General features: G+C 39.6%; 1 long non-coding RNA gene and 1 pseudogene across 1 annotated transcript; one reads left to right on the top strand and one right to left on the bottom strand.

The window, feature by feature from the left end:
• Window positions 1-1,272: 1,272 nt before the first annotated feature.
• LOC107515615 lies at window positions 1,273-19,284 on the bottom strand. The gene is made up of 3 exons (XR_001598050.2): window positions 19,137-19,284; window positions 18,393-18,461; window positions 1,273-1,501 (listed from the first exon to the last, which is right to left on the bottom strand). It is a non-coding gene; the product is annotated as an uncharacterized LOC107515615 (long non-coding RNA).
• Window positions 16,218-17,006, top strand: LOC107515614 (annotated as a pseudogene).
• Window positions 19,285-22,019: the final 2,735 nt, after the last annotated feature.

The following is a 22,019-nucleotide window of genomic DNA, read 5'->3' as shown; positions in this document are numbered from 1 at the left end:
TCAGAGAGACATCCTGAGGGGCGCAGCCTACTGGGCTGGCTGCACGGCTGAGCAAAGACGTGTTGTGGATTTGGGTTTGGTGGCCAGCCACTCAGGCTATTGGGGCAGCGAAGGCACTGATGGCAGAGGGCTGTCAAGTAATTGGGGGTAGAGTGGCTGTGCAGGGACTGGTGGAACTGTTGGGATGTATGGCAATGGGAAGAGAGGTTATTTCTCAGGGTCCCCTTGGTGGATGACTCTTGCTGGCTCTTCCTTGTCCTTTCCCCAAGTCAGTCAAGCCACAAGTACCTTACTCTTTCCCTGCTTATTTGCGCAGAATCAGGCCCAAGGGGGCACTACAGTAGTGATTTTGAACCATGAGTCTATGTATGAAAACTGGTCTGGATGTCCAGGGGTCCCTGTCACTACCAGGTATACAGCTCTAAGAGTGGGGAGGTCCAGGGTCCCTTCCAAAGGCTATCCTACCCTGAAGGCAGGCCACTCAAGCTCGCAAAAAGAATAAGTTTTCTTGGGGTCAATTTGACCTCATAATACCTTGGGAAACCTTCTTAAAATTTTTCAACATACGATTTAAGACAGTTGGCTTAGAGGAAACCACTCATATTGCCGTAGGGAGCTTTATAATGGAGGGAGGAAATAGACCTTAAAATTTCAAGAAAATAATTTGACAGAGGGCCCCTATGTCAAAAGGGCCATTTGGAGATAGACAATCCTTAAGCTGAATCAGTAATCAATTGTTTCCCCTCCTTGTATATCCCACCCTGTGTTGGTGGCACAAAGACGAACAAGGGTGGGTGCCTCCTCCAAAGAGGAGACCACTCAGGTGCTTGTCTGGCCGTGTCCCAAAAGAGCTTTAGTAATGCTTGGCCATAGCAGACTCAGCTTTGTGACTTATGACCGGACACTAGTCCAATGCCTCCCTGGACCATATGCTGTGCATCACAGAATCATAGATGAATCCTCTCAGACTCCGTAGTCTTTAGCAGACCTGACGGGTACCCAGTCATAGAGCCACAAATTTGTACCTAACCGAGTCAAACCTGCTAGGTCACTCATTTACTCACACATTCACAGACCAGATGTTAAAACCTCCCCCCTTTTTGGAAGGCCCTGACCTTTGTCTTCCTCCCCCTGCCCCCCCACCCACCGGGAAGACCTTGACCAGTGTCTTCTAACTGAAGACTTTAGGAGGTGATCAAGCTCCTCTTCCATCTGAAAACGGGACCTGACTGGGGTGCTGAGCCCTGGGGCCTTACCTTATCCTGTGGCTATTCCTGGTGAGTTAGTCCATCTCTCCTTTGAGTCTGATCAGGGCTCGGCCATCCAGAGAGTCAGAGCACCAGTTTGAAAGAGAACCCGGAATACCGTCAGATGGCATGCCTTCTCATTCATCTCAGATCCTCTCCGGCCCAGCCTGGTCAAGCCACCAGTCCAGCAGCTCAAAGTGCCAGCATGGTTAGAATCTCACTGCGGCCTCCAGAAATGTTGCAAAAAAATCAGACTGGCGAAAAACCAAGCACCACACAAAGAGTTGGGGAAATCAGGTATTTATCATGCTGGCAGTCCCAGAAGAGCTAGCACTCTAAAGATCTGGGCCCTGAGCTCAGGGATAACCTTACTTTTATAGGACTTATCCACACAGTTACAATTGGCATGAGCTGATTGGTTAATTCATCCTCAGGTGGTTACAGAGCGCACGAATTGCTATAGGCTACAGGCAGTTACAGAGCATGAGATTTTCAGGCAGGAACTTAGACAATACATCTGTTATCTAGACAGAACAAGCAAAGGGAAGGGTGAAACTTCAGTTGATCTTGAGGTCACCCTGCCCTTCGGCCTATATGGCAAGCATGTCTACAGAAGCAGAACAGGGAGCTGATTACAAGGTTAGCCATCTGAGTAGAAAATTCTTCATCACCATGACCTGCTTTTAATTAAGAATTTTTTATGTTCGAGATAGTGGAAGATGGCAGACTAGGTAAAAGCAGGGTTCACCTCCTCCCAGGTCTGCATTGAAATTACAACCCAATTATGGAATAATCAACATGGAGAATCACCTGAATCCAGCTGAGCATACATATGTATCTGAAAATATAAAGAAGGAGCCACATCGAGGCAACAGGTAGGAAGGGCAAAGTCACGAACTGGTCTAAGGGCAGTTACCTAACGACAAGTGTGTGTTAGCCTATGCCACTGTGCTCAAGCAAGTCTTCTCATGCAGACATGACCTTTCAATTTAAGGGCTGTTAGGTGGCCATGTTACACAGGTATCCTCATTTTCACAGTGCTTATGTGAATTTTACCAAGGAATGTAGAAGAGTAACTCAAAAGTGAGTGCCACACCATCACCCCAATGTCACATGATCTCCCTGTGATGTTCTCAGGCCAGTCTCTTGATGGTCACGTGAATCCCATATGTAAGCCTGGTGAATATCGCAAGATTCCGTAATTCTTGTTACAAGATTTCCAGGTGATTTCCACCTCATTTTCCTCTGCTAGGTTAAAACAAGCATTTCAGTGCACATTTTAGGGACTGCCTCAATGTCAATATCTCAGCTTTCTTTCCATGGTAATTAAGCCAGTCCCTCTCAGAATTTGTAGTCTGAGGTTTGCTATAGAGAAATTCTGAGGCAGCCATTCTTTCTGCCATGAAGAAGTATCCTCACAATGACTCAGCATTTTTCCTACAATACAGCAAAATATCAGCTGTTGTTTCCACGGCTATTCAGTGGCTACCTCACAGACCCTCGACCTCCAATTATCAACGTAGCCAATGTGTGACCACCATCTCCACTGCCATAAAACAGGTTTCCTGACAAACAGACAATATCTGAAATGAATTAAGATTCATTGACTGCCTGCATATATTATCGACCTCAAGGAAAATTTGTAATGTGAACACTACATTCGATTGGAGGTCAGTTAGGAAGCTGTCTCAACTACCTCTATTCCGTGCAGACAAATGTTTTCTTAGTGTTTATGGGAATTTTCTCAAGTGATATGCACTCTTTATTATGAAGAGAACACTACATATTCCCATCTGTCACATGATCTTCCTGTGTTTCATACAGTCCAGTCTCTTGATGGGTACCTGTTTCCCACGAGTGGGCAGGTGATCCTACCTTGACTCCCTCTGGGCCATACTCCCAAGGTTACCACTGTCTAATTTGAACAGACTAGGCTAAAGACCTACTCACACAACCAACATCCTAGACACTGTGACAGAAACTAATATGCAGTGCATGGCCCACCGATCAAAGCTGTCTATTCCTACTGAAAGCAAAGGAGACTGATCTTCAAGTAACAGTACTGCCTTCTACTCAAAAGATATAGACTGCATACCAGGAACACAGTATTCTCTTGTGAGGATGTAGATTGGTGACATGGGCCCAAGGCACAAAGACTGTCTTTTCCTGACAAAAAGTAGAAGGCAAACTGGGACCCAAGGCACTAAGCCTGTCCTCTCTGAAAACTAGTAGATAGGGGAACTTAACCCACAGGGCAAGCCTGTACTCATGTAAGAGAGTCTTGTCTTGAGACCTAGGACCTTGTCTCCTGCCTGCATTTCCAATTAGGAACCAGTGTGCTGACCTTGGTTTGCAGTTCAAATTTCTCCCCTTATTTCCAGGAAGTAGATCTGAGAAATTAGCCCACAGCATTTGTTCTAACTTTGCCCAACAAAGACAGAAGGGGAGGCATAAGCCCACAGTCTCAAGCCTGTCCTCTGTAAACAAATGTTGCCTGGAATCCGATGCTCACAACAAAAGCCTTCTATATGGAAACAAAAATAGAAAAGAGACTGTGGAAATCTGAACCAAGCCTGGACCACCTAAAAGGAACTAGTTAAAGGCCCAGGCCCACAATGTTAAGACACCCAATTGGTAACAAATTCCATTCTGAAGACCTAGGCCCACAGATAACCAACCTGGCCCATGCTATCAGAAACTCTTGTGGACACCTTGGCCTACAGAACCAAGCTGTCATCTCCTAAGAGGAGGAAGAATGGAGGATTCAGTGCATGGCTTCAAGATTATCCTCTCTTTAAAGAATTTATGATAGAAATTGGGCTGAAGACACCAACCATGTGTCATCTTAACATTAGATTCAACACAAACTCGTCCCACATCACCAATTTTCTTTTCAAAAATTTTTTAAAGTGGACCATAACTTACAGCACCATGCCTTTCACCTGGCAAGAGAAGGTAGTGTGGGCACTAAGGAACCTGGCACAAAGACTGAACTTTTCTTTACAGAACTCGATGGGGGGATTGGAAGCACGGCCAAGTATTGCTCCTATTTCTAGGATGTAGAGTAGAGACTTTGACCAACAGAATCTAGCCTAACTTTACTTAATGGATCCTTAGATAGAGGACTTGGCAAATAGTAACAAGACCTTCTTGGTAGGAAAAAAAGGTCAATCAAAGTCCATGGCCCTAGAACCAGACATCTAGATCTAGGGTAAGTTGAGTGGTGTTCGAAAACATAAATCCATGTCAGTCTCATTTACAAGGTACATGCAAGTGCAAAACGTTTCACAGACAGAAGTCTGATTCATTCTAAGAAGTAAGGGGAAAGTCTATGGCCACAGGAATAAGACTAGCAACCTGGTAGACAACAGATTACCACTGGGTCTTCCTTGATCCCTATGTGAATCCTGCAAGATGTTCACTTGACCTCCACGTGAATCCATAATGGTTGCTACATGATTTTCAGGTGACTTCCACCTTATTCGTCTTCTCTTATCCTCAACCAAGTATTATCAAAACACATCTCATAAGCTCTTATTTTCAACTTTTCATCATTGATGCATTTGCCATTAAGTAATTCTCTCTGGACAGTAGTGGCCTAAGGTCCGCATACAAGAATAGTACAGGAGTCCCGCCTGAAGCCATTAAGAGTTATGCTCAAAATGACTCAGCATTTTTGCTACAATATGGCAAAATGGCTACTACACTTTCCACCGCTCTAAAGTAGCTTTATCAATAAGACTCAGGCTCCAAATTTCGACACGGTTAATGTGTGACAGCTTCTTTCATTGGGTTCAAGCACATTGCCTGAGCACAGACAAAACCTAAGGCCAGTTAACTAACACCAATTGTCTATTAGCCTACGACGCTGTCCTCAAGTGAATCTTTTCATGCAGACAGAACCTTTCAATTGAAGGGTCATTAGGTTTCTAAGTTACACAGGTACTCTCATTTTCTCAGCGCTTATGTAAATTTTACCAAGGAATGTAGAAGATAACTCAAAAGTGAGTGCCACACCATCACCCCAATGTCATGTGATCTCCCTGTGATGCCCTCAGGCCTTTTTCCTGACAGTCACGTGAAATCTGAGGGAAAGCCTCATGAATATCATAAGATTCCCTAATTCTTATTACGAGATTTCCAGGGAACTTCCACCTCATTTTTCTCTACTAGGCTAAAAGAAGACTTTTCAGAACACGTTGAAGGAACTGCCTCAATGTCAATATTTCAGTTTTCTTTCCATGGTGGTTAAGCCAGTCCTTCTGAGAATTTGTAGTCTGAGGTTTGTTATACAGAAATTCTGAGGCGGCCGTCCTTTCCACCATCAAGAGATATCCTCACAATGACCTAGCAGTTTTCCTACAATACAGCAAAATAGTGACTATTGTTTCCACCACTATCCAATCACTTCCTCACAGCCCATTCACTTTCAATTATCAACAATGCCAAAGTGTGACCGCTGCCTCCATGGCCATAAGGTAATTTTCTTGACAAGCTGACAAAACTAGAGACAAATTAAAGATCATTGACTGCCTGCATATACCGTTAACCTCAAGTACGATTTGTAATATGGACATAACATTCGATTGGGGATCAGTTTAGAATCAGTCTCGGCCACCTTCTGTTCCATGCACACTAATGATTCCTCAGTGTTTATTTGAATTTATTCTATTGATATGCACTCATCACTACAAATGGAGCACTACATCACCTTCCCTTGTGATGATATGGATTAGTGACAAGGGCCCAAGGCACAAAGCCTGTCTTTCCCTAACAGGTCCTCTGTGAACAAATGTTGTCTAGAGTCCTAGGCACACAGTAAAAGCCTTCTTTATGGAAAAAAAAATACAATGGAAACTATGGAAATCTGAACCAAACCTGGACCACCTGAAAGGAACTAGTTAAAGCCCCATGCTCACAATGTCAACACCATCCAGTTGGTAACATAGTCCAGTCTGAAGACCAAGGCCCATAAACACCAAGCTTGGCCCTGGTGGCACCAACCCTATGTCATCTTAACAGTGCATTCAGTACAACCTGGTCTCATATCACCAATTTTCCTTTTTGACAATTATTGAAAGGTGACCATACCTTATAGCACCAAGCCATTCCCATGGCAAGAGAAATAGTGTCAGCACTAAGATCCTGGCACAAAGCCTGGACTGTTCTTTAAAAACTCAGTTTGGGAGCTCTGAAGGATGGCCAAACTTTGCTCCTATTTCCAGGAAGTAGACTGGAGACATTGGCCCACAGAATCTAGCCTAACTTTACTTATCGAATCTGTAGGTGAAGGACTTGGCACACGGTCACAAGACTTTCTTGGTAAAATAAAAAAGTTGATGGAAGTCCAAGGCTCAGTACCCAGTCCTCTGCTAGAACTAAGGTAAATTGTGTTTATGTTTTAAAACACAACACCACACCTGTCTCATTTACAAGGTAAACTCAAATGCAAAATGTTTCATGCTCTAAAGCCTGATTCATTCTAAGAAGTAAAGTGAAAACCTATACCCATAGCAATAAGACTAGTCATCTGGTAGACACCAGATTCCTGTGGGGTCTTCCTTGATTTCAATGTGAATCCCATGAGGTGTTCACTTGATCTCCATGTGATTCTCTGGTTATTGGTACATTATTTTCAGGTGGCTTCCACCTTATTCCTCTTCCCCTACCCTCAAACAAGTGTTTTCAAAACATGTCTCATGAACTCTTATTTTCACTACTTTAGCATTGATGCATTAGCTGGTAAGAAATTCCCTCCAACAGGAGGGGCTTAAGGTCCACATACAAGAATACTGCAGGAATGCCAGCTGAAGTTGTTTAGAGTTATGCTCAAAATGACCCAGTATTTTGCAACAATAACGGGAAATGGTGCCTACAGTTTCCACCCTTCTAAGCAGCTTTCTCATTCAGACTCAGTGTCCAAATTTCAACTGGGATATTGTTCAAAATAAAAAAGGTAAAAAAAGATACTGAGGGACACTTCATGATAATAAAGGAAATCATGCATCAAGAAGAGAGACCACTTATTAATATCTATGCTCCCAATCAGGGAGCCCCAAAATGTGTAAAGCAATTACTAACAGAACTAAAGGGAGAAGCAGACCAAAACACTATTGTAGTAGGGGATCTAAATACACCACTGTTGGATGTGGACAGATCATCCAAACAAAATCAATAAGGAAATAACATCTTTAAATGACACATTAGACCAACTGAACATAATTGATATTTACAGAGCCTTTCATCTCAAAAGGGCTGCTTATACATTCTTTAGTGCACAGGGAACATTCTCAAGGATTGACCACATACTGGAACACAGAGATAGCCTCAACAAATATAAGAGGGTTGAAATCATACCAACCATATTCTCTGATAATTCTTTGAAATTTAAGATCAACTGCAAGAAAAAATCTGGAAGAACCGCAAATATATTGGGATTAAACAACATGCTACTGAAGATAATGGGTCAGAGAAGAAATAAAAAGAGAGATCAAGAGATACATAGAAACAAATGATAATCATAGTACGACATATCAAAACCTTTGGGACATGGAAAAAGCAATCATGAGAGGAAGGTTCATATCACTACAGGTCTATTTCCAAAAACAAGAATGAGCCCAAATAAACAACCTAACACTCAATCTTGAAAAACTAGAAAAGAAAGAACAAATGAAGCCTAAAGTCAGCAGAAGGAAAGAAATCACCAAAATTAGAGCAGAAATAAATAAAATTGAAAACGAAAGAACAATAGAAAAAATATATGGTATAAAGAGCTAGTTCTTTGAGAAAGTTAAAATGGAGGCTAAATAGCATGCTACTTAACAATGAATAGGTTATCAATGAGATGAAGGAAGAAATCAGAAGATGTCTAGAGTCAAATGAAAATAAAACCAAGAGCTAGTTCTTTGAAAGGATAAACAAAATTGAAAAACTCTTAACCAGACTCATCAAAGAAAAAAAAAAGAGGACTCAAATAAATAAAATCAGAATTGACAGAGGAGAAATTGCTATGGACTCCTCAGAAATACAAAAGATCATTAAAAAAAAATACTACAAGTAATTATATACCAACAAATTGGACAATCTGGAAGAAATGGATACATTCCTAAAAATATACAATCTCCCAAGACTGAGTCAAGAAGAAACAAAATCTGAATCAACTGATTACCATCAATGAAATTGAATCAGTAATCAGATGGCTTCATAGGTGAATCTTACCAAACATTCAAAGAAGAATTAACACCTATTCTCAAACTACTCCAAAAAATTCAAGAAGAGGGAAGGCTCTCTAATTCCTTTTACGAGACCACCATTACTTTGGTTCCAAAACCAGAAAAGACATTACAAAAAAAGAAAACAATAGGCCAATATCTCTTATGAACAATGATGCAAAAATCCTCAACAAATGTTAGCAATCCAAAGTCAACAATACATTAAAAATATCATACACCATGATCAAGTTGGATTTATTCCTGAAATGCAAGGTTGGTACAATATCCACAAATCAATTAAAGTGATACACCATGTTAACAGATTGAAAGATAAAAACCATATGATCATCTCAATAGAAGCAGAACAAGCAGTTGACAAAATCTAGCATCCATTTATGATTAAAACACTCAGAAAAGTGGGAATAGAGGAAACATACCTCAGCAAATAAAAGCCATATATGACAAACCCACAGTTAACATTATATTCAGTGGGAAAGGCTAAAAACATTTTCTTTAAGATCAAGAACAGGACAAGGATGCCCACTTTCACCACTCCTCTCCAACATTGTATTGGAAGTCTTAGCCACAGTGATAAGACAAGAAAGAGAAATAAAAGGCATCCAAATTAGAAAGGAAGAAGTAAAACTCTTGTTATTTGCCAATTTACATGATGCTGTATACAGAGAACCCTAAAGATTCCACCAAAATTTCTTAGAACTGATCAATGAATTTAATAAAGCAGAAGAATACAAAATTAATATTCAGAAGTCAGTGGCATTTTTATGCACCAATGATGAACTTTCAGAAAGAGAAATTAAGAAAACAATCCCATTTACAATTGTATCGAAAATTATAAAATACCTGGGAATCAAATTAACCAAGGAGGTAAAAAACCTGTTCTCAGAAAATTATAAGTCATTGAAAAAAGAAATTGAAGAAGATACAAATAAATGGACATATATAGTGCTCATGGGTAGAATCAACATTGTTTAAATGGCCATACTACCCAAATCAATCTATAGATTTAATGCAATCCCCATCAAAATACCAATGGCATTTTTCAGAAAGCAAAAACAAATAATCCTAAAATTTATATGGAACCATAAAAGACCCTGAACAGCCATGGCAATCCTCAGAAAGAAGAACAAAGTTGGAGGTATCACATTGCCTGATATCGAACTATACTACAAGGCTACAGTATTCAAAACAGCATGATACTGGCATAAAAACAGATACATTGATCAATGAAACAGAATAGAGAGCTCAGAAATAAATCCACGCCTATATGCTCACTTAATATAGGACAAAGGAAGCAAGGATATACAATGGGGTAAAGACAATCTCTTCAATAAATGGTACTGGGAAAATTGGACAGATACATGCAAAAAAGGAAAGAAATAAAAGGAAGGAAGAAAGGAAGGAAGGAAGGAAGGAAGGAAGGAAGGAAGGAGGGAGGGAGGGAGGGAGGGAGGGAGGGAAGGAAGGAAGGAAGGAAGGAAGGAAGGAAAAGGAGGAAGGAAAGAGGAAGGAATGAAGGAAGAGAAAGAAGAAAGAAAGAAAGAAAGAAAGAAAGAAGAAAGAAAGAAAGAAAGAAAGAAAGAAGGAAGGAAGGAAGGAAGGAAGGAAGGAAGGAAGGAAGGAAGGAAGGAAGGAAGGAAGGAAGGAAGGAAGGAAGGAGGAGAGAGAGAGAGAAAGGAAGGAAGGAAGGAAGGAAGGAAGGAAGGAAGGAAGGAAGGAAGGAAGGAAAGAAGGAAGAAACTGGACCACCTTCTTACACTGTATACAAGAATAGACTCAAAATGGGTTAAAGACTCAAATGTAAGACCTGAAACCATAAAAAGTCTAGAAGAAAACGTAGGCAATAAACTCTCTGATACTACTAACAGTAATTTCTTTTTGGATATAGCTCCCTGGACAAGGGAAACAAAAATAAATAAATAAACAAATGGGACTGCATCAAACTAAAAAGGTTTTGTACAACAAAGAAAACCATCAACAAAACAAAAAGACAACCAACTGATTGGGAGAAGATATTTGTTAACGATACATCTGATAAGAGGTTAATATCAAAAAATATATAAAGAACTCATACGACTCAACAACAAAAAAATCCAATTAAAAAATGAGCAGAAGACCTGAACAGATTTTGCTCCAAAGAGGAAACATAGATGGCCAATATACATCTGAAAAGATGCTCAAGGTCACTAATCGTCAGAGAAATGCAAATTATAGCCACAATGAGTTATCACCTGACACCTGTCAGAATGGCTATGATCAATAAATTAAAAAACAACAAGTGTTAGCAAGGATGTGGAGAAAAGAGAACTCTCTCATACACTGTTGGTGGAATTGCAAATTGGTACAACCACTATGAAAAAGTCTGGAGGTTTCTCAAAAAATTTAAAAATGGATATACCTTTTGACCCAGCAATTGTACTTCTGGATATTCATCCAAAGAAAACCAAAACAATAATTTGTAAAGATCTATGCACCCCTATATTCATGGCAGCACAATATGGAAGCAACCTAAATGCCCATCGACAGAAGATTGGATAAAGAAGTTATGGTTCATATACGCAATGGAATATTAGTCAGCGATTAAAAAAATGAAATCCTACCATTTGCAACAATATGCATGGACCTAGAGGTTATTATGCTAAGTGAAATAAGTCAGATGGAGAAAGATAAATATTATATGATTTCACTTATATATGTGGAATCTAAGAAACAAAAAGAACAAACTAATCAAAAACATACTCACAAATATAGGGAACAATCTAGAGACAGTCAGAGAGGAAGGGGGTTTGGGGCTGGGAGAATGGGGTGAAGGGTTAAGGAAGTACAAATTAGTAGCTGATGGATGGTCATGGGGATGGGGAGCATAGCATAGGGAATGCATTTAATATTAATGTATTGGCTAGGTGGAGAGCCAGAGGAGAGAAAGAGCAATTAGGGGGATCATTTTGTAAACTATATAAATGTTTAACCAAAGTGCTGCATACTTGAAACTAAAAATAAATACAATTTAAAAAAAAGAAGAAAATACAAAAAAAAAAATTTATGTTCAGACCATCCTCTGTGGTTACTTTCATTCTCTGAGTTGTGAGGCTCACCATGCAGGCCCCTTCTCTGTCTACAAACTAAATACTATTAAATTTTATTTGAGATCTTCATTCCATATGATTTGAAATCTTAATTCTGAAGGAAAAGATATATACTTTTCTCTCTATCCTTCTAAATTCTTGTCTAAGACCTATAATAAGACAGATTAACAAACAAAATAAAAACAGAAGTTTATTAATATATATATCTCGTGTACATGGAAATACCCATGATAATTGAAACCCCCTTACAAATGGAGATTTTCTTTGTAAATGTAAATTGTTTTGACAAAAATTAACTTCTACTGTGTTTTCAAAGCTTCTCCTGTGTCTGCAGTTTCTCAAAAATAATCATTATGCCAGAGGCATATTCTGAGGTAGCATATTCTGCTACCCTTTAGTCCTATCGCATTAACTACGTCACTCAGATTTTAGCCTTTCTGCATTGACACACACTTATATAAGTAAAATTAAAACATCCTGCACAACTTAACTGTCCACATTAACATGACTACTATTCCAGAAAACTCTTACCCAGGCAACACAGTACCTGCTACATAGTATGTACCTAGTAAGTAGAACCAAAGTTTTGCTGCCCCAAAATATGCCTTTTGGGATATTGATTTTAAGCTCATTACTAAGAAATAAAAGACTCAGAAAGAATCTTTGACCCTTTACCTTTGCTTGCCTAAACAGAGTCAGATAGGAAAATCTGCTTCAAAAGAGAACCTTAGCATATTTACCTTATCACCTATGAATTAAGTGTGGCAGACTAGGAGAAACCTACAAAGCCTATCTATTAGACTTCCTTCAATATCCCATTGTTTCTGGGTGGCCCAGCAAGAATTTACTTACCACATGTTTATTCTTTCTTATCTACCTGTAAATTGACAATTTCCCTAAATCCTAGACACTTGCCCCCTTCCTCTTTGTCCAGAATGGCATATAAGCCTCAATTGCCCAATGAAACCTTAGGTCTCATTTCTTATTATACTCCCAAATATACATCCATAATAACTTTTGAACACTTTCTCCTTTTAATTTATCTCATGTTAATTTGACTCTTTGCCCAGCTTAGAAGCTAGCGTAACCATTGGGGACAATCTAAATCTGTTGTTGCTCCAGTGGTACTTGGCAGAGGGAGGGGAGCCTCAGTCCTTTCCACTGACACAGAAAAGAATTACAGATCAGCGAAGATTAAGAAAAGTGAGATTTATTGAAGTACATTTCAAGCACCAGAGAGGGCTATAGTCTGGTAGATGTGGGAGATCTGTCTTACATCTGGGTTGTGGTCGATGGTTACAAAGGTGGTGCAAGCTGATTGATATGTGAAGTCATTTTGATTGAAAGTTGGCTGTTGTATAACCTATTGTCAACTGAGCATGTGCCTCCCATAATTCAGTCTGTTATATAATTAGATGTATGACCTTCCAGGCATATGCATAACATTATAATGATGGTATAAATGAGGTTGAGATGAAAAGAAGGTAAGAGTACTCCTTACTATATAATTGTTTGTGGTTGGCCTAAAATGGTTTCTACACTATGGTCATTTATTCCCTTGTACTCTAGGATGTAGGGGTATTGTTATTTTTAAAATTAGTTTTTTTGGGGGGGGCCCTAGGGGTAGCCTTTGGGTTGGGCCATCAGTGTTGTCATTCCTATGGTTAGGGATCTGGGCCTTCACTCGCATTGCTCATAGCTATCTAACTACCTAGCAGTGGGAACAAGGTTATTTTTTTGCCCCCACATTAAGTTATAATTAATCGATAGGGCTAATTAATAACAAGCAAGGCATTAAAAAACTTTCTCTTCCTTGAGCATTGGATTTGAGAAGCAAAAAGAAAAATTTGGAAGGGTAAATGTGGGGGGAGAGAGAGGAAAGGAGAAAATGAGAAAGAGCTCTAGCACCTTTCAGCAATGTGTCAGTGTGTAAATGCACTAACGCCAGCAGAAGGCTTGAGTGTCTAACACAGCAAAAGTTATCTGCCCACCAAAAGTTCATGCTCCCTCTTCCATCAACACTGAGATATAGATAGAGAGAATCACTCAGCCAAGACTACATAACTTAGACTCATGCATCCAGGTTGGGCATGTAATTCTTTCCTACTGCTAGGGTGGAAAAATAATTTTCCCTCTGAGGCAGGGATAGATAGCCCTGGAACAACCCCTCCCCTTCCAGGATATGTCTTTCAAAATTTTTTCCTTTCTTCAGACCTCCCCCTGTTTTAGCTCCAGCAAGGAGGGATAAGCCAAACCCAGTCTTTTCCAGCTTAGATACCTTCTTTGGCCAAGACATGACCTTCAGCTAATTATAATATCATTATAATCTCATCCACATTGCAAATACTGCAGGTCTCATCATGTATATGATGCCATGACAGTTCTGGAAACACCATATAAGAAAGAAAAAGGGGAACCAAGCTCCCCGCCTACTGGGAGGAGACAATGAGGCTAGTCAGTACTAGGTTTCCAGATTCTACCTCCAAAAAGAATAAAAGCCTGAAATGGAGACTTTCTTTCTTTCTTTCTTTCTTTCTTTCTTTCTTTCTTTCTTTCTTTCTTTCTTTCTTTCTTTCTTTCTTTCTTTCTTTCCTTTCCTTCATTCCGCCGAACATACACATGTACCTCACTCCCTCCCTCCCTCCCTCTCTCTCTCTCTCTCTCTTTCTCTCTCTCTCCCTCCACCCCCTCAGAAGTTCATTAACATATGTATTTCATATGTTAAAAAAGAGACAAAAGGCCCAAAATGGAGCTATTTGTACTAAACCTCACATCATCAAACCAAGACTTAATACCTAACTTAATTACAGTTTCAACCTCTTCCAGGAGTTAAATCTTAAACCAGTCAATCTGAAATTTCATGGTCAGTACTAGTGATGTTGTCTGCTTGATAGACCCTTGCCATTTCCTAAAAAGACCTTGCTACAAACAATCCACTGTTTGCTAGTATAATTTCCTTGTCTTACTCCCTTCTGCATATAAAAGTTTTTTATTTTTTACAGCTCTTTAGAGCTCTTTCTGTAGGCTAAGTGGAATGCTACCTAATTTGTCACTCATTAAATAAAGCCAATAAGACTTTTAAAATTTACTCAGTTGAATTTTGTTTTTTAACACATATATACATGGGAGATACTCATGGGAAAAGGAGTAACTCGTAAAAGGGTGGCTTAGAATTAAGGTTTAAATATTATCATTAGCTTAGTCAAAGATGGAAGGGTGTTGGGTGGTAGAAATTATTGGAAGGAAACCAGGATAAGCAGAATAAACAAAAGTAAGGTATGTTTTGCAGATTTAAGTCAGTGTCTTTTCCATTGATAAGATTCTCATATTTAGAGTGAAACTTTTCTTCCTGGTACAAAGAGGGAGACACCCTTACAAATAGAGATTTTCTTTTTATATGTAAATTTCCTTTACAAAAGGGTAACTTCTACTCCTCTGTATGCAGTTTCTCAGAATAATTCTCATAGAAGTACATTTTGGGGCAGCATACTCTGGTCCCTACACCACCAACAGAATGAGACAGGAGGTGATTTGGGTCATATTCAAGAAAAGCTGCTTACAAACAGGTCTTCCTTCTTGGTTTTTTCTTCTCCTCTGCCAGATAAATGCCAATGAGCATGATAAATTGGTCCCACTCTGCCCAACGCAGCAGTGTCTTTAAGTCCCAGAATTACACATTACTGAGAGTTAAGATACACATAGATCTCCCTCCTCATTCTCTGTGTGAGCTAAACCAACCTGAATGCTCTTCTGCCCTTCTGTCTTCACTCACTCAATTGGTTGATAATTTCCCAGGTGGGCCTAGAGCAGACTCTCTCCTGTGTCCCACAACTGCATACCCCATGGCCACCGAGACATCTCTGCTGCATATCCCATAGGCACCTCCAACGCTGCAAACCCAAGCCTGGATTACCGCCTTTCCTGTTGTTCCACACCTCACCTCAAAAAAGGGCATCATCATCTATGTGGGTCCGAAAGCCAAAAAGACTGGGAGTTTCTCTGCCTTGTCACCAGAACCCAGATTCTGTCACCCATCATGTTAACCACCCCACCCAAGTCTGGCTCATTCCTGTCCCACTTCTACTATCCCCCATGACTCCTCCTCTGACGGGGTGCCCACTTGCTCTGAAGCTCCATTCTTTACAGTTTCAATATTGTACATAACCACTACATGGAGATTGTTAAACAAAAAACTTTTACAGCCAAAAATTGTCTGAAAGAAAGGTTTATGGTCCATATGCTAGCCAAGAAAGGACCAGATCTTGGGTCATGAAGTCTAACCACCAGCAGGAGCACCAGGTAGAAAAGGCAACTATCCACTGTTTTGGAGTTGATTGGGCTTTTTTTTTTTTTTGGTACATCAAGTAGGGGTAAGAAATATGTAAGTTGTTTTGAAAGGGGGCAGGAGAAGGTGAAGTGGGACTACTTCTGGGATAGGTACAGAATCTGTAAGGAAGAAGCGTTTGCTCTTTGGGATTGGTTGTGGGCAACAATCTGTAAAGTTCATTTGGAAGCAAATAAAGGGAGGCTCCTGGGTCAGTGGTGCTTGGCTGTCTTCTTTAGATAATGGCAGAAATAGCCACCTGGAAGTTAATTCAGAATACCAATATACACTCAAGAATGTAAGCAGTGCTTTTTTCCTCCCTCTGCCCAAGATGCCTAAGTGAAAGAAGGCCAAGGGGAAGAATATAGTCCCCACCCCTGCTGTCATAAAGAAGCAGGAAGCCAAGAAGGTGGTAAATCCCCTATTTAAGAAAATATCCAAGAATTTTGGCATTGGACAGGACATCCAGCCCAAAAGGGATGTTACCCGCTTTGTCAACTGGCCCTGCTACATTCGGCTACAGTAGCAAAGTGCTGTTCTCTGTAAGTGCCTGAAAGTGCCTACTGTGATTAACCTGTTCACCCAGACCTTGGACCACCAAACAGCTACTCAATCGCTTAAGCTGGCCCACAAGTACAGACAAGAGACAAAGCAAGAGAAGCAGCAGATTGTTGGCTGGGCTGAGAAAAATGCTGCCAGCAAAGGGGATGTCCCCAAGAGAGCACCTGTCCTTTGAGCAAGAGTTAATACTGTCATCACTTCAGTGGAGAACAAGAAGGCTCAGCTGGTAGTGACTGAACATAATGTGGCTCCCATCAAGTTGGTTGTCTTCCTGTCCTGTGCCGTAAGATGAGTCTCCATACTACATTGTCAAAGGGAAGGACAGACTTGGGGGTCTAGTCCACAGGAAGACCTGCACCACTGTTGCCTTAACACAGGTTAACTCAGAAGACAAGGGAGCATTGGCTAAACTGGTGGAAGCTATCAGGACCAATTACAACAACAGATGTGATAAGATCTGTCCTCACTGGGAGGCAATGTCCTGAGCCCCAAATTGGTGACTCGTATTGCCAAACTGGAAAAGCTTAAGGTTAAAGAACTGACCACCAAACTGGGCTGAGTACACTGTAACGTTTTCCATACATAAAAGTAATAAGAATTCTTTCAGCCAAAAAAGAAAGGAAGGAAGGAAGGAAGGAAGGAAGGAAGGAAGGAAGGAAGGAAGGAAGGAAGGAAGGAAGGAAGGAAGGGAAGAAAGAAAGAAGCAGAGAGAAGAGGAAGAGAGGAGAGAGAAAGAGAAACAGAGAGAGAGGAGAGAAGAAGAGAGAAGAGAGAGAAGAAAGAAAGAAAGAAACAAAAAAAGAAGAAAAGAAAGAAGAAGAACTCCCTCCTCCCTCCCTCCACTCGCCCCCCTCCCCGCCCCCCACCCCCCCCAGAAAAGAAAAAGAAAAGAAAAGAAAAGAAAGAAAGAAGAAAGAAAAAGAAAGCAGTAATTTGTTGGTTTTGCCCTGCAGCTGTTAACTAATTAACCCCTTGTCTCTTCCTTCCACCCTCCAGCCTGCTGTAATTTAATTTAGGACATCTTAAAATTTTCTCCTTGTAACTAGTTACAGTTAGCATGAGCAGTCACCATTAATATTCCCATCCAAAGACCTAACACATGAAAGGATCACTGGGGGCTGCACCAAGGATGCTCAGCCAAACTGGCATATGGAAGAAAGGAATAAAGACCAGGCATAGTCCTGTAGGAACTTCCCCTATCCCTATCAAAAGAAGGAAGGAAGGATTCAGTGTTGCTGGATAGTGTGCACAGTTTGTAGTATATAATTACACCTAAGGCAATCATACAGAGAGCCATCTTTTTTTCATTCTCAGCGAATCTCTTTATCATATTTTTAAAGTCTTGAGCTAGCCTAAGTCCTCCAGGGAGATCTGTGGGTAAAATCTACCTGCCCACTGTAGCTGGGCTTCTGAAGCCCATGGTGGCCAGACCAGCTGAGCCATCTGGTATGTGGAAAACTGACTGAACAAGAGTGTTTTTTCTTTTTTTCTTAATTTTTTTTCAGTTGTACAAATAGCACATGCTCACCCTAAAAAAAAAAAAAAGTCCAAACAGTGCAGAAAAACATAAGGGGAAAAGTGAAAATTGACTGAAATCCATCTATCACCATACTTTCATGTGTTTCTCTATGCAGGTTTAGTGTTTCAACATAGTACTCAGACATTTATGCTTAAATTTATGTAAATGGAGACTTTTATTGAGCTGGTGAAGTGGTTAATAGTATGTTGTCTGGGTTCCAGTTCTAGGTTGGCCGCTTAGTAGATTTGTGACCATGGGTAAGTTGCTTGACTTCTCTGTGCCTGTTTCCTTATCTGGAAAATGGGATTAATACTGTGGTACCTACCTAACAGGGTTGTTGAGAGAATTAAATGAGTACACCATAAGGCAGGTATTATCACCCTATTTTACATTTACATTTGTCTTTTAAATACATTATCTACTTACCTTGGTAAGCACATCTGCACAAGTCATCAGCCAGTGCTGAAGTATACAGATCCTGTCCTATGTTGTTTTCTGTAATAGTAAGAGGGTTTTAAAGCCTACTGTCCATACCCTGGACATCCTAACTTCTCCTTGGGTCCACTGGGTTCTTTATCTCACAGTCACTCCCAGAGGACTCCTGACTATGGCTTCTGGTCCAGATCATCCCTCTAGAACACTTCTCCTACTTCCACCAGTTTCTCTTTAGTCTGAGATGTCTGAAACACCCCATATTGGGGACATAGCCCACCCTGGGCAGAAGGCTCTCTCTATCAGCAGACCCAGACCCAGACGCATTGACCCATTACCATCCCTGCAGAGGACTCTCATTCCTGTCCACACTCACTCCCTATACCCACATCCAGGAAGAATAAATCACTCTCCTAATGGACAGCACCTCCAACTGATCTCGGCTTCTGCCATTTGGGACTCTCAAGCTTAGGAACAATTCTAGGCTGGCATGACAGCCACATCTTCCTATACTGCTGGTGTATCACTGCCTCTGGCCACCAGGGACTCCTGGGCCTCCTTAAGAGAAAAAGTTTCTTCCCCAAACTGTACCTCGGTTTCTCTAACTATAAAATGGGACCACTGCATGGAAATGCCTCTAGTGTCCCCTTCACCCTGATTCCACATCTGAGACTACCCTGGACTGGAATGTCACCTTTGATACTATTCTATAACTCCAGGAACTGTCCTCCTTTTTACCTTTTGTCAGCACACTGTGGCATCCTCACCAATGATCTCTTTCTGCTTAAGTGTCACTTCTGAATTGGCTCTCACCTCCTTAGTCTCATCATCACAGTAAATTACCCAGTTGACTGTGCCAGGTACAAATACAGTCTTCAACACAAACATTTATCCTGAAACAGAACCAAGTCCAGACCCTCCCTCAAAAACTGAGGAGGTTGACAGTTTTTTAACTGTTTCACAGCTTTAACCTCATCTTTATAATTAGTCTGTAGGCAAAAACCTACATGTCAGGCCAACTACCTATGACCTGGTCACAGCATTCTCTAAGCCTATGTCTTGTTTCATGAAGATAGCAGCTCTTGCCTCCTTCTCAGAGTTGTCAATCAAGTTTTTTTCCAGCTTTACTGAGATATAGTTAACATATAACATTGTGTAAGTTTAAGGTATACAACATAATGATTATATATATATATATATATAGCAAAATTATTACCACAATAAGGTTAGCTACCACATTCCTTACCTCACATAGTTATAATTTATTGTGTGTGCTGAGAATTTTTGAGATTTACTCTTAGCAACTTTCAAATACATAATAACAATATTGCCAACTACAGTTACCATGCCATAATTACAACCCCAAAACTTATTCATCTTAAAACTGGAAGTTGGTCCCCTTTGATCAATAGCTCCTCATTTTACCCACCTTCTAGTCCCTGGTGACCACCATTCCACTCTCTGTTTCTGTAGGTTCAGCTCTTTTAGATTTCACATATAAGTAATATCATTCAGGATTTGCCTTTCTCTGACTTATTTCACTTAGCATAAAGCCTTCAAGATGCATCCACATTGTTGCAAATGACAAAATTTGCTTCCCTTTTTATGGCATAATAGCATTGCACGTGTGTGTGTGTGTGTGTGTGTGTGTTAATTCATTCATCTACTAATGAACACTTAGGTTGTTCCCACATCTTGGCTACTGAAAATAATGTTGCAATAAACATAGTGATACTGAAATCTCTTTGATAACTTGTTTTCATTTTGTTCAGGTACATACCCAGAAGTGGAATTGCTGAATTATATGATAGCTCTATTTTTAATTTTTTGAGGAACTTCCATGCTGTTTTCATTATTGGCTGCACCAATTTACAATTCCCACCAAAAGTACACAAGAATTCCCTTTCTTTACATCCTTACGAGTATTTGTTATCTCCTCTTTTCTTATACAACTATTCAAAGAAGTGTGAGGCAATAACTCCTTGTAGTTTTTATTTAAATTTCCCTGATGATTATTAATATTGAACACTGTTTCACGCACCTTTGGCCATTTGTATATCTTCTTGGAAAAATGTCTGTATAGGTTCTCTGCCTATTTTTTAATGAAATTGTTTTGTTTTGTTTTGTTACTATTGAATTGTATGAGCTCTTTATATTTTTTGGAAATTAACTCATTATCAGTTATGCGATTTACAAATATTTTCTCCCATTCTGTGATTTGACTTATTTTGTTGATTGTTTCTTTTGCTGTGAAAAGCTTTTTAGTTTGATGTGGTCCCATTTCTTAATTTTTGCTTTTGTTACCTGGGCTTTGGGTGTCATATCCATAAAATCATTGCCAAGACCCATGTCAAGGAGAATTTTATTGTTTTATTCTATGAGTTTTATGGTTTTAGGTTTTACATTTAAGTCTTTAATTCATTTAGAATTAATTTTTATGATTGTCATAAGATAGAGGTCCAATTTGTGAAAAGACTTCAGTCTAAAATGGAACTGAAGATATGAAATAGAGAATCTCACACATGCACGCTCAGAAAATGAAACTTAAAAACTAAGAGATTGGTTTTTCCATAAATGCCTAATTTACAGACGATAATATTTATCTCCTCACCAGTGAACATCCACCAAGAATCTCTCCCCATCCTCAAGCCAATGAACTTACTGTTAAGACTCACTGGACTTCCTGTTCTTTGCACTTCTTGCCTATAAATACAGCCCATCTTATACCCTCATGCAGTTACCGAATTGTGATTTCTTTGCTATTACCAAATAAACTCAATTTCTGGTCATTTGATATTGTCTCAGCTTACCTCTTTATTTAGGTTTTATTCTTTTGCATGTGAATATTTAGTTTTCCCAACATCATTTATTAAAGACACTGTTTTTTCCCCATTAAGTATTCTTGGTTCCCTTATCAAATATTCGTTGACCACCTATGCATAGGTTTATTTATGGGTTCTTGATTCTGTTCCATTTTTCTATATATCTGCTTTTTTGTCAGTATTATAGTGTTTTGATTATTATATCATTGCAATATAGTTTTAAATCAGAAAGTGTAATGTTTCCAGCTCTGTTCTTTCTCCGGATTACTTTGGCTACTTGGGGTCTTTTGTGGTTTCACATGAGTTTTAGGATTTTTCTATTTCTGTAAAAAAAATAAATGTCATTGGGATCATGATGAAAATTTTGTTGAATCTACACATGGTTTTGGGTAGTATGGACATTTTAACAACATTAATTATTTCAATCCATAACATAGATATTTTTCTATTTATTTGTGTATTTTTCAACTTCTTTTATTAATGTGCTGTAGTTTTCAGAATATATATAGATCTTACCTATGAATAAGTTTAAACAAGGTGAAAAATCTGTGCACTGAAAACTATAAAACAATGATAAAAGAAATCAAATAAGATACAAAATAAATAAAACACATCTCAATTTGTGGATTGGAAGAATTATTGTTAAATTGTCTATACTACCCAAAGATCTGTTGATGTCATGTAATCCCCATCAACATTCCAATAGTATTTTTACAGAAATAGAAAAAGCAATCCTAAAATCCTAAAATTGATGTGAAATTACAAAAGACCCTGAATAGCCAAAGCAGTCTTGAAAAAG

This window comes from Rousettus aegyptiacus, unplaced genomic scaffold (genome assembly GCF_014176215.1).
Source record: "Rousettus aegyptiacus isolate mRouAeg1 unplaced genomic scaffold, mRouAeg1.p scaffold_m13_p_2, whole genome shotgun sequence".
NCBI lineage: Eukaryota > Metazoa > Chordata > Mammalia > Chiroptera > Pteropodidae > Rousettus > Rousettus aegyptiacus.
Note: the sequence above shows the minus strand (reverse complement) of the source record. Positions and strands in the feature narration are given on the sequence as shown.